We start from the raw sequence: 8,862 nt of genomic DNA, 5'->3' as shown, positions 1-8,862 counted from the left end.
TCTCTTTCCTTATTAATAATTAATCATTGTTTGCTTTAATTTCATGTTTACTCCATTTAATTCATTTGCCCTAATTTCTCTTTTATGCAATTTACTTATTATTTCATTATGTTTACTGCTGGAAAATTACCTGCTGTTAGTTTAATTAGCGACATGAGTAGCTAAACCCCTTCATGTTGGGATTAGGGGATCTGCGGTAGGAATGTGATGATGTAGTGAATGAATTAGATGAATTAATTACAAGGCTCTGTCACCATGGCAATTTAATTGTATTTATTCGACTTAGTTGAGTGCACACTTCTGAGTTAACCTTTAATCTGGCTAAAATTAATCCTAGATCGAAAGATTGGACTAAATAGGCCTGCTATGAACAGTAGACTACCCTGACGAGAATGAAAATTAAGTTAGTCGTATTTTAGGATAGAAAGTGGACCGAAAGGACCTTTCAACATTCGTCTTACATTAATTCGTCTGAGTCATTTACAGCTGAGTCACTGGACTACCGTAGTGAACCGAAATCCTGACATGTCCCTCTCTTTTTGATAGTTTAAATCATATTCCTTGCCTTTATTGCTCTTGCCCTTTATTTCTCTTTCCTTTAAAACTCGTAGTCTAGATAACAGTTCAAACAACCCCCCCCCCATTTGTGACCAAATAGACGGACCACTACAGATATCTTGCCTCCCTGTGGAGATCGACCTGACTTCCCTAGCTATATAGTTAGTCTAGTTAGTTTATTTTTGACAGTTACACGACAGACGTGTCAAATTTTGGCGCCGTTGTCGGGGAGGCAATTGCCCTATTTGTTTTCGTTCCATTTATTTTATCGTCTCAGGGAATTTCTATTCCTTGAGGCCGTTCTTATTATTTTCTTTCATTGTTGTTTATGCCCAGATCAGACAGGTTTGAATTAGTTTCAGCTGATTCAGAGCCAGAGAGACTTTTCAGGTATAGACTCCGTCTGCAAAGGAAATCACGAAAGGAAGACTTGAGTACTTTTGAGCCAGAGCTACATCACTCTCTTTTTTCGAAGACAATCAATTCTACAAAAAGATGCCTAAGCTTTCCAGTCATTCAGTGCCTAAAGCATCCTCTATTCCGAAGGGTTTCAATCTCCAAACTGAGGATGGGAATACATTCGACATCCGTCCTTCTTATATCAATCTGGTGGAAAGAAATATTTATAGAGGTGTGGCAGGTGAAGATCCGAGGAAGCATATGGAGACCTTTACCGATTACTGTTCTACTATCCCCGCCACTAAAGGGGTAACTCAAGACAAGATTAAGGAGGTTCTATTTCCTTTCTCTTTGGCCGATTCACCGAGGGGAGTGGTCGATCGACTTGACCGCATACCGCTTTGGGGTTCTGATTGGGAGTCTCTTGCTCTTGCATTTTACAAGAGATACTTTCCTCCACAACGCACCAATCTGCTGAGGGCCAAGATTACTAGATTCAGACAGGCTCCCGATGAAAGTTTCTATGAGGCATGGTCGCGATTCAAGAAGTTGGTGAGGTCTATCCCTCACCATGGTTTTGACCCATGGTTTCTAACTAATCAGTTCTACAATGGGTTGTATGACGACCAAAGGGCCATACTTGATGCGGCATCTAGTGGGAGATTTCAGAAGAACACCGATGATGATAAAGGGTGGTCTCTTATTGAAGAGATGGCTAATCATAGTGCTGAGTATGGTAACCCGAGGGATGGGATTAGAATAGTTCATGCAGTTGATAAGCAGGTTTTGGCTCAGCTGGAGACCATGAATGCAAGATTTGACAAGTTGGAGTTACAAGCTGTTGGGGAGCCTCAGACGGTCCATGTTCTTACTAGAGGAGAGACTGTTTCTTGTGAGAGATGTGGGAGTAATGATGGCCACACTGCTATTGGCTGTCTTGTAGAGAAGGAACAAGTCCCTGCCTTTCAGCAATATAGGCAAGGAGGAGGTTCCTATTACAATAATCAAGAGGCAGTCCATCCCAATTTGAGGTGGACTAGTCAAAATGTGCTCAATCCTACACCTCCTCCGCACCAGCAGCAGCCTTATGTTCCTCCACACAAGAATCAGCAAGGCTTTCAGAAGCCTCCTTCCTTTGCACCTCCTAACCACGGTGCATCATCCTCCGGTGGGGTGAGTGAAATTGGTGAGTTTAAGTCTATGTTGCAAGCTTTTACAAAGCAGTTTCAGCTGAGTGATCAACAGAAAGATGCGTCCATAAAGGCACTTGAAACTCAAGTTGTCCAACTAGCTATGAACCAATCTTCAAGAAAGCAAGATCAATTACCGACTCAAAATGAGAAGAATCCACACGAGACGGTAAACTTGATAAATCTGAGAAACGGTCGTTCTTATGAGGGATCGGAAATGCAAAAATCAGACCCGAGGAGAGCCGTAACTGATGATGAACAGTGTTCTGTCGAAGAAAGTGAGCTCACGGAAAAGCAAGTGCTCGATCGACTGGTTTCAGGTGGTCGATCGAGCAGATTTGGGCAAGAAAGTGCTCGATCGAGTGGTTTTTCCACTCGATCGAGTGAACAAGAAAATGGCACTGGTCGATTGAGTAGTTTATCTACTCGATCGAGTGAAGAGCAAAATGGAGTTGCTCGATCGAGTGATATTATTGAAGATTCTACTCGATCGAACGGGTATATTGGTCGATCGAGTAGTTTTGATGACGAGAAGCTTATTCGAGAGCCTGCTAGTGCTCGTTTAAGCGATAAATCACTGGAAAGACCTCGTTCGAGAGGTAAGAAGCGTCCAAAGGATACAGAACTTGCTCCGGAAGATACATTGGAAGAGAGAAACAAGGGACTCGAGATACCTATCACGGTTCCCTTCCCGAGGCGGTTGCAGAATACTAAGGCCAATCAACAATTCGGCAAATTTGTCGAACTTCTAAAAAGCTTGGAAGTCACTATGCCGTTCACTGAGTTGCTGACAAAGGTACCCTCTTATCTCAAGTTTATGAAAGAAATTTTATCGCGTAAGAGGAGTATTAGTGATAGTGAGACCGTAGCTTTGACTGAGGTGGGGTCAGCCCTATTTCAAAATAAGTTACCTCCTATGCAGTCAGACCCGGGTAGTTTTTCAATTCCGTGTCATATCGGTAACTATTTGATTGATAATGCGCTATGCGATTTAGGCGCTAGCGTGAGTGTCTTACCGCTGTCTCTGGCTAAGAGACTTGGTTTGACAAAGCTGAGTTGCACTAACATGACAGTCCAGATGGCCGACCGTAGTATATCACGGGCACTAGGTATAGTAGAAGACGTACCTGTGAGGATCGGGAGGTTCTTTATTCCCGTTGATTTCGTTGTCTTAGACATCCCCGAAGATGCACACACCCCTATTATTTTAGGGAGACCATTTTTGTCTCACGCCCGTGCGAATAGACGTCGGGGGAAAGACTTTGACCTTTCAGGTAGGGGACGAGGAGCTGATTTTTCATCAGTCTAAGTCCTGGAGGGCTCCCATGCAAGCTCAGCCTTGCAATGCTCTCTCTTCTATTAACCCTATTATTGACACTCCAGTTGAAAATTTGGAGCATTGTGCTGCAATTGTTACCCCTCCGCCTCAGACTGAGATCAAAAAGGAGGAAAGTTTGTCTGTTTCCTTGCTGTAGGTACAGATGAAAGCAATGAAGGAGCTGTCAAAGGATGTTGTGCGACTGCTGTCAATCAAATTGGAGGTAAGGATGCTAAAGACGGTGATAGAGGAGCAAGGATGAGGAAAGTTTGTGCTTATGTGGATGTGAACTACTCCCCTCCTACTGGTTCAAATGATAATTCATGCTCATGGAAGTTGAAGAGGACAATCAACGTTGCTGAGATGACGTCCTCCAGTCAGGAGCCCTTCAAGGGGCTACTGAATTGCATTGGGAATTGAGCGGGGAAATGCCCCGTGTAACACTTTGTAATAGATAATTTTTGAATTTTCTGTTGAATTTGTTTTATGCTTTTAACTAGGACAATTAGTTTATAGACTGTTTTTAGCGTAGATTTAAGACAATAGACTGTTTATATGCGTATTTTGTATGTTGGGATATTTTTGCACGTGTTCTTATGCAGGTTTGGGGAAGTTTTATGCATTCCAAGGAAAGAATTGACGAAATTCAAGAGCTTACGCGAGAAAAGAGCTCGATCGAGTACTTTTGTACTCGATCGAGTGAAAAAAATGGTCGATCGAGTGTTTCCTTTAGTCGATCGAGTAAAGCAATAAATGGGACTTCTCGATCAAGTAGAATTCTACTCGATCGAGTAGTTTATAACCACTCGATCGAGTGATATCGCAGAGAAGACAGGGAGTTTTACTTTAAACTCTTAAGTTTTGTTTCTAATTTCATTTTGTCCCTAATTTTCGTCTAACACCTCCCCTTTTGCGATCAATTCATCCCCAAATCCCCTTTTTTCTTGCCTAATTACTAAATCCGTCTCCTACAATCTATTGCTTGCTAATTAATCTTTCAAAGCCCCTTAATTTCGCCTAAATTTGTGCTCATTTAAACGGTATTAAAGAGGATTTAGGGTTTGCGGATTTGAGCTCGAAAAAATCGCTTGTTTTGCTTGTTTCTTGAAGATTAATTGTATTTTGTAGGACTTCTATCATCAAGTAAGTGATTTCTACTCCCTCATTGCATTTAATTTCGATTATTTTGAATTTTATGAGGAAAATTAGGAATTAGGGTTCGAAATTTTGGTTTAATCGAATTTTTCGACTTTAATTGCCTTTGTTTGCCCTTACTTGTCTTGCTTGATGATCTATTCCCCTTCCTCACTGATGTTGCATGTTTAGTTCGAATTCTACATGATTTTTGCGATATGGGTTCAGGACAGTCGAAAAATTCGACTGTCATTTTGGCTATTGTTGCTGTAATTCGTCTAGTTAGCATTCCTTGTCGCTTAATTGCTGCTGTTTAGACTGTTATCACACCCCTGTCGCTTCTTAACATGCTTCAATTCGATTTTTGTGCAAAATTTCGCGATTAGGGCTGGTTAAGTCGAATTTTTCGACTGTCAGACGGGTTATATGCTGCCTTGCCTTATTTAACCTCAGTTGTTGTTACTTGCTACTGTTGTTAACTGCTATCCCCGTTCCCTATCGTTGTTTGCCTACTGTGACTCGAAATGTTTGAGGATTGTTGGGAATTATATGCTGTAAGTCGAAATCTTCGGCTGATAGGGGATTCACATGCTGTCATATGCTGGTTTTCGTGCTCATGTCCCCTGCCCTTGTTAACAGGATGGAGTCTAGTACTTTGCCTTCTACTAGTACTGCTTCTAGCCCGTCCTTGAGTGAGACGGTGGCCCCTGCTGTTGCCACTGCCTCCGCCTTAGTCACTACTGCAGCCCCAGTTTTCCTAGTTTCGATGGCAGGTGCGTTTTGCTCCACTGGCTCTTCGCTAGCTCGGTTCAGGCTTGCCACTTCCTCTACGGTCACCACCACCGCTAGCACCTTTGCTAGTTCCTCTTCGATGGTGGCCATAATGTACCCTACTCCTACACCACCACCGCTTTTACTCTCTGTGGTGGACTGCTTGCAACAAAGCAGCTGCTTTGAGCACTGGTCCCTCACTCCGTCACCGCACGGGCTACTACTTCGGGTTCCGAGAGACCGGGGTCGTGATGCAGATCTCGTTTTGCACCAGACCCACCACCTCTACTTCTACTTTGCTTCTACTTCACCGTCTTTCTTCTACTTCTTTCACGATCCTTTGTAATACCCCGTATTTATGAGTCTCTGGGTACTCTATCAAGTAGGCCTTACTCGAGTAAGGGTGAGTTGCGTTTTAAAATAGTTTCTGACCTGTTGGGTACTCGATCGAGTAACTAGGATACTCGATCGAGTAAGGGGGCACTCGATCGAGTACCTTAGCTACTCGATCGAGTAGCCGGTTTACGGGGAGTTATTTCTCGGGTTTTGTTAATTATGCGATTAAAGTATTTAAGCTTTTCCGTCATTGTTCTTAAACACTTTTCAAAACCTAAATTACTGTCAAGAGAGAAAGCAAAATACGTTCTTCACTTTAATCGCATTGTTAGCAAATCCCGGAGTTTGGAAGGTCGGATTTCACCGTTCGTTATACCGTTGAGATCCTTGCGTCAAGGGTATGACCTATGTACCATTTGTATAGTATTTTCTTTAAGTTGTTTAAACCCTAATATGGGGATTTGGGGGTTTTGTGTAGATTGTGATTTGGTAGTGTTATATGTTTGTATGATAGGAGGAGGTTTTGTAGAAGAAGCTTTTTGATACAGCTGTAGAGACCGTCTGATTGTTGTGCTTTCTAGGTAGGATTTCCTACTCAGTATTAGTCCCATAATGAGATGATTGTTGATGTGTTGAGATTTATTGTTTGATTAATATTGTAATTGTATTGTGACGGTTGTGATTGTGATTGTTTGTCTATGGTTCTCGAGATGCGTTCTCGGCTGAGTGGAGTCACTTGCGGGAGTGGCTTCACGCCCTATTTTCGCCCTTCGTGGAACCCGCCACGGAAGGGGATGTGCACATTAATGGACAGGGTTATCGCTCAATATGAGGAGCGGGAATTAGGTGGGTACGGCTGCGGACCCCCACCGGCAGTGGTCCAAAGGTGGACGATCGGTGATTGAGATTGATGGGACTGGTGTGATTGAGTGTGTGTGACGGTGTAAGATGTCTGTTTGTCGTATTGTTGATATATATAAGTTGTGTGATTAGTACTGAACCCGGTTGTTGTTTTGTAAAACTGCGGTGATCCATTCGGGGATGGTGAGCGATGGTGAGCGAGTTTGAGTTGAGTCTTTTAGGATAGCTGGGATGTGCCACCGTCTAATGATAGAAGTCTTCCGCTGTAGCTTCGTAGTTTTATAAACTTTACTTTTAGTTGATTATACAGTTGGTTTGAGGACTTGTACCCGTATTTTGGGATTTGGCTTCAGTTGTACTTTTCACTAAAGTTATATCATTTAAAGTTGTTTCGTTATTGTCTTATGAATATCATGCCTCGGGTAACCGAGATGGTGGCATCCTTATACCTGAGTGGTCCTGGTAAGGCACTTGGAGTATGGGGTGTTACATATCGTATCAGAGTGACCCTGCGACCGTGTGGTGAGCCCGTGGTCGGGAGTACCCGGGTCACACACCTAGCGGGGGAGGATTCTGGGCTTGGCTGCGGTCAACTTGGAGGAACAACGAGGACGTTGTGTTCTTTAAGTGGGGGAGATTGTAACACCCCAAGTTATTGAGAGTAAGGTTGTCCCACATCGGGGAATTGAGGAGGTTGTGATATGTTTATAAGGGATTTCACCCACCATATAGTAACAAGGCCTTGTACTTTTGGGCTTAAGTGAGGACAATTAATGGGCCCAAAAGTGCACACCCATCTTATTGGGGTTGTGTTACGACGGTGGCGGGTTGGGTTGTTATAGTTTATTCCAAGGTGACCCTTGAAACCATGCAACCATCTTCCACTTCTATCATCATGTTTTGTCAACAAAAAGGGAATGGACACAAAAATCTCAATTTAAGTTCAAGTACCAAAGTGAAAATCAAGAAATTTGCCCAAAATTTGCATCAAAGAAAAGAGGAGTACAAAAATAAGAACTCCTATTCTTCAATAAAAGCACCCTTGTTACAAATTAGGGTGACTTTGAAAATGTTCAAAAAATGCAAAGATTGAAAATTTTGTCAAGTATCAAAATGCCAAACATCAAAGAAATGGCAAGAAATTATTCTAAAAAATGTCAAATGCCACAAGAAATTGGGGGGGGGGGATAACAAAATCAAAAGCAAACTCCATTATGTGACTCAAAATCTTATTGATCACTTTATCCATTGATTCCACTTTTGTGCATTGTAGATAGGGGACGGCCCTTCTTCTTGTCTAGGCAAGAAGGGGAATTCGGCGATCCTACAGTGTTTCTAACATCATAGGGAGTCTACTCTTGACAAAAGCATTTAGCAATTGAGGACAAAGGTACCCTAGCTTGACACAACTTGGAGGTGATTTGTTGGTATCCTCCTAGGCTTAGTAATTTGAAGAAACCATATCTATAATGAAGTGTGTACCCTTTGATTGCTTCCCCCCTTAGATAATTTCCACCACTTAGATGAGGAAAGTAGCTATTCTTTTGTAGATGCATCCATTACTTGCTTTTGTGTGCTTAATGATTGGATGTATCGCCATTTTGGCAAGCCCCACCATGCCTTGCAAGAAGGCATCTTACCTCATGGGTGTCTTGTTGTGAGTTGAAGGGGTGGAGTGAGACCCGCTAATTGTCTCATATCGGCTATGTTATTAGGTTTGTTTAAATAAAGGTCATAGTTTTAGTCACTTATTTACTCGGGACGAGCAAAGGTTCGGTTTGGGGATGTTTGATGTGACTTATATTTGAGCACATTTAGTCCCCGGATAAACCTCGTTCCCATGCTTTCTAGCATATATTAGGGTCATTTCTTATCTTTAGTTTCCCATTTTACATATTCTTGGAGGTTTTGTGTCCTTGGTAGGAGAGCATTGCTAGCCTTGCATTTATGGAGCAAAATGGAGCTAAATGGATCGCATCTAATGACCAAGAATCGAAGAGGAGACCAAAACTAGAAGCCTAAGTAAATATATGAAGAGAAATGGGCAATGGTGAAAGATCCGTGCATCCCCAAGACAATCCCAACTGATTGTTAGGGAGGCAAGAACAAGAGAAGAACCCTGTACCAGGATCCGAGCATCCTGAGCTCAGGACGAGCGTCCTAGAGCCCAGGATCCGAGCATCTCCAATCCAGCCCGAGCGGATCTTCTTACAGGACCAACCGTGCTTCAGGCAAGGACGCGCGGATTCTCCCGGAAGTTGCTGCATGATCCGCGCATGTCCCTCGGGATTACCA

The 8,862-nt window shown here is 42.8% G+C and overlaps 1 non-coding gene across 1 annotated transcript; it reads right to left on the bottom strand.

Annotated features, from left to right (window-relative positions):
* Positions 1-1,428: 1,428 nt before the first annotated feature.
* LOC141635781 (small nucleolar RNA R71) lies at positions 1,429-1,535 on the bottom strand. Its single transcript, XR_012540441.1, has one exon. It is a non-coding gene; the product is annotated as a small nucleolar RNA R71 (small nucleolar RNA).
* Between the last annotated feature and the right edge of the window lie 7,327 nt (positions 1,536-8,862).

Source organism: Silene latifolia, chromosome Y, assembly GCF_048544455.1.
Source record: "Silene latifolia isolate original U9 population chromosome Y, ASM4854445v1, whole genome shotgun sequence".
Lineage (NCBI taxonomy): Eukaryota > Viridiplantae > Streptophyta > Magnoliopsida > Caryophyllales > Caryophyllaceae > Silene > Silene latifolia.
Note: the sequence above shows the minus strand (reverse complement) of the source record. Positions and strands in the feature narration are given on the sequence as shown.